Raw genomic sequence first — 4,162 nt, forward strand, 5'->3', positions numbered from 1 at the left:
GGATGGTGGTGGTGTCTGGCATCGTGGTGACGTCGACGGCAGTTAGGCCTGGCAAGGTCGATGCGTCAGTACCTGTTCTGAAGATGGGTCGGTGGAAGACGGTGACGGCTGCCTCTGCAGCGTGCGTGTGCGGTGACCACTGAGAGTGCGTCGGACCGGTGTGTGCCCCAACCCGGCAACGTGGCTTGGTTGGGCCCTCCGGCTTTAGATATTAGGTTTTGGTGTGAGGTTTGGGTATGCGGCTCAGACAATCTACACCCCTTCACCAAGTCGATAAGAGTAGCGACAAGTGTTGCTGAGATGATGGCTTCAAACTTATTGATGTATTACTTTGTGAGGTCTTGATAAATAATTACCAAAATGGTTGCATGCATCGTCTTGATGCAGAGGCCGGGGTCATCATTCTTTTCGGAAAAAATCTTCTCCCCAAGCAAGTGGCTCCGACTTCACCTCATCGTACCATCCACGAGGTCACCACCGAAACAGCAGCCCGGAACACACGCCGGCCTATGCCAAACAGCCGACCACAAGCGCCAGTAGCTGGCAGCTCCGATTTTGTAGGCAAGCGATGAAGGGGAAATATTCCAGGGTTGCGCCGCATAGGATGCTCGAAGGGGAAACATCCTCGAAGCCGGAAGCCGGAAGCCGGAAGCCCGTCACCAGTCTTATATATTCAGCTATGCTTGCTTTCCTTAACATGTTGTAAGTAAATGATTGTGGCCTTGATAAATATCTCTTATAACACGAGAAATATAATACTCACCCGTTTCTAAATATTTGTCATTTTAAAGATTTCAACAAATGATTACATACGAAGCAAAATGAATGAATCTATACTTTAAAATATGACTACAAACATCTGTATGTTGTAGTCCATTTAAAATGTGTAGAAAGACAAATATTTGGCAAGTGAGGGAGTACAAGACATGCTAAAAGACCGTCGTCGAGGACATATGCTTCGGGAATGAGACCCGCTGCTATCCACAGCCTGCACAGTTCGGAGGCGGCAAACGAGGGCAGCCGCCTGGGTTCTCTGCGATGATTTTCAAAGTACATATCAGGCCATTTGGAAACAGAGTACACTCGGCACGTATTCTAGACTGAAGTATGAACACATGCATGGGAACTTGAAGAAAAACGAAACATGCATGGGTACTTACGACGAGTATCGCAGTGTGCAGGTGGACCAAACCTTCCACCACGACCTGCATGGCCACCGACGATTAACAGCAGTAACATGAGGATGGCAAGAAGCCGAGCAAGGAGGCGGCGACAGTTGGGTGGCAGCATCTTCCCGTGCGCGGCAGTCCCGCAAACCTATACACAGAAAGGGAACGATTGCCATTCCGCCAAGCTTCAGCACCTATATATACCGATCCAAAATTATGCATTTCTTCCTTGACTGGGGCTGTTAAGATAAAAGAAAAGAAAAGAAAAAGGCCTGTGTTGACTGGAACCTGCCGAAGATGAGACTTTCTCAGTTCTTCTCGCACATGGTGCGGAAAAGTCTGCATGACTTGTGGCTAAGCTAGGACTTAACTTAAGTTGATTATTGTCCAGTACCCCAGTCCACATCGTTCGTCGATGATACGCGAGCGTGTTTCGCCAAATGTCTCTTGGCCTGTGTCATCTATTCGTTCCAAGTCTCAGAAGCATGCCATGGTAGGTACCAGTTGTCATCTTGACATTGGTGGAAGTGGGTGGGAAGGATGCATGCACAAGGAAACTGCCCAGTTCAAGGCTCGGTCTTCCTTTGAACAAGCCAGTCTCTTCAAATTCATCTAGTAGGATTCAAGGCATGCGACTTTAATCTTGTACTACCTCTGCAGTATTATGTTACTGAGGGAGTATGCTTTTCCATATTCATTGGTTTCAAGAATCTTAAGAATCAAAGAGGCCCTACATTTTCTGCAGTATTATGCATGCCAACAAGCAAAGGCACTAGGGATCTACATGCTGATGCTTGATTGGCTGCAATTGAAGTGGTGCCTTTGTTTATGTCTTTATGAAGTGGAAGCAGAATATGCATAGTACATTTGACTATCTTTTTCTTTTGATGGGGGTAAATTGACTGATCTCAAAGTGGTATTGGAAGAATAATCTAAACTAATGCTTGATTGGCTGAAGGCCGGTTCTTCCCTTTTCCTTCCAAGCTCTTCGTACCGAGCAAGAGCAACCTATCTACTTTGTATAATTATATAAATGCACCAGAGGAAGCCCAAATTAACGAACATGCGTCACAACTCACAACCCTCCCCTTCTCCATTTTGCCTCCCCTGCAACATATCATCCTGTTGCATCTGTGACGGAGCTCGTCATCCATGGATTCGCTGTTGTGCTGGTCCGACAAACTGTCGTGGGAGGAGGACTAGCACTACAGCGCACCAGTGAATCCTCCCTTGCATTCTTGTTTCCTGGGAACCACAGTTGTCCTCTCCAAAACTGTCCAAGCATGCCTCCGGTGGGTACACTCACTTTCTCAAGTCCTCTGGTCCTTGTCCTCGCCTCCCTTGTGATATTCCTCGAGTCTTCATCAGGTGCCACGGCACTCCAAAATGTTTCTAACACCGACCTCCATGCTCTCCGCTGCCTTAAACTCCATCTCACCAGCTCTGCCGGACTCCTAGCCTCGTGGAAAAATGATTCACAGCAATTCTGCACTTGGTCTGGCGTTACTTGCAGCAGGAGACATAAGTCTTGTGCCGTTGCACTGGACTTGAGTCACTTAATCTCGATGGTCAGGTACCTTCTTGCATTGGCAACCTCACTTTTCTCACAAGAATCCACATCCCCAACAATCAACTTACTGGTCAAATACCACCTGAACTTGGGCAACTAAACAGGCTGCGTTACCTTAACCTCAGCACACTGGCACGATCCCAAGCACTATGTCTTCATGCTTTCACCTTCAAATTATTGATCTTTGGAGCAACTTCCTTGATGTGGCGATTCCCTCAGGCCTGAGCCGATGTTCAATACAATTGGCTTTTCTATGAACTCAATGTGATCTTGGATTACTTAACCAAAAATGAACAGTCTTGGAGCTTTTGTCAATATATTTTCATAGCATTTTAAAGGGTCCACATGTTGGATTCTACGGTAGGGTGCGTCGACTGCAATTAAAATTTTCCTACCCGCAGAACATCCAGAAACATGCTAACAGAGATGGATCACAGATCGTTACTACTAGACTTGCAGTGTCGTGCAACGGCAGCGCGTCTCCGGGGTCGTCTCCTCCTCGTCGATCTCCCACGTAGCTGATCGGATCCCACGAACAGGTTCGCCAGAGCGGCGCAAGTGCACCGCCTTTAACGGTATCCGCGCATGCAGGAGGAATGTCGTGCGGTGGACTGCTAGGTCCGATCACACAACCGGCAGCGAGTGGAGGTGGCTATTAGCAACACATGCAAAACCTAGTGACGGCGCCAAAGCGATCAACTCAAGGAGTGTGCCGCACCTTCACTATATATAGGCATCTGTCATGGGCTCAACACTTGGGCCTCACACAGATCCTAAAGCCCAAATTATGTTCGACCTGGACCGAGTGTTTGACAAAAAGCTACCACAATTGGGTTCGCGTCCCACAGAACTACCACTTTCAAAAAAGTGACTGATAACTACCAAAAAATTAGAATCTCGTGACTAAAAACTACCACTTTCGGAAAATGGCCAGTTTAGAAGATTTAAACATGTTAATGACATGCGGGGCCCGTCTATCATGGCTGACGTGGCGGGAAAGTCAACACCATTTATTTTTTACCGTTAAATTGACCATTATGACAGGTGGGGACCACACGTCAGCATCACCTCCTTCCTCCTCCTCATCTCTCTCTCTCTCTCTCTCTTTGGAATTTTAGCGAACACCTCATGTGCACCTTTGCCGCGGTGGAAGATCTGCCGGACCTCCCTCTCTTCGCCGGCGAGCTCCTCAGCCCCGTCGCCCCTTGCCACCTCTCCTTTCCCTCCTTTTACCGTTAAATTGACCATTATGACAGGTGGGGACCACACGTCAGCATCACCTCCTTCTTCCTCCTCATCTCTCTCTCTCTTTGGAATTTTAGCGAACACCTCATGTGCACCTTTGCCGCGGTGGAAGATCTGCCGGACCTCCCTCTCTCCGTCGACGAGCTCCTCGGCCCCGTCGCCCCTTGCCACCTCTCCT

The 4,162-nt window shown here is 48.2% G+C and overlaps 1 long non-coding RNA gene across 1 annotated transcript; it reads right to left on the reverse strand.

Annotated features, from left to right (window-relative positions):
- Window positions 1–766: 766 nt before the first annotated feature.
- On the reverse strand, window positions 767–2,352 carry LOC120969413 (uncharacterized). Its single transcript, XR_005763603.3, has 2 exons — window positions 1,161–2,352; window positions 767–1,033 (listed from the first exon to the last, which is right to left on the reverse strand). It is a non-coding gene; the product is annotated as an uncharacterized lncRNA (long non-coding RNA).
- Window positions 2,353–4,162: the final 1,810 nt, after the last annotated feature.

Source organism: Aegilops tauschii, chromosome 7 (assembly GCF_002575655.3).
Source record: "Aegilops tauschii subsp. strangulata cultivar AL8/78 chromosome 7, Aet v6.0, whole genome shotgun sequence".
In the NCBI taxonomy this organism is placed as follows: domain Eukaryota; kingdom Viridiplantae; phylum Streptophyta; class Magnoliopsida; order Poales; family Poaceae; genus Aegilops; species Aegilops tauschii.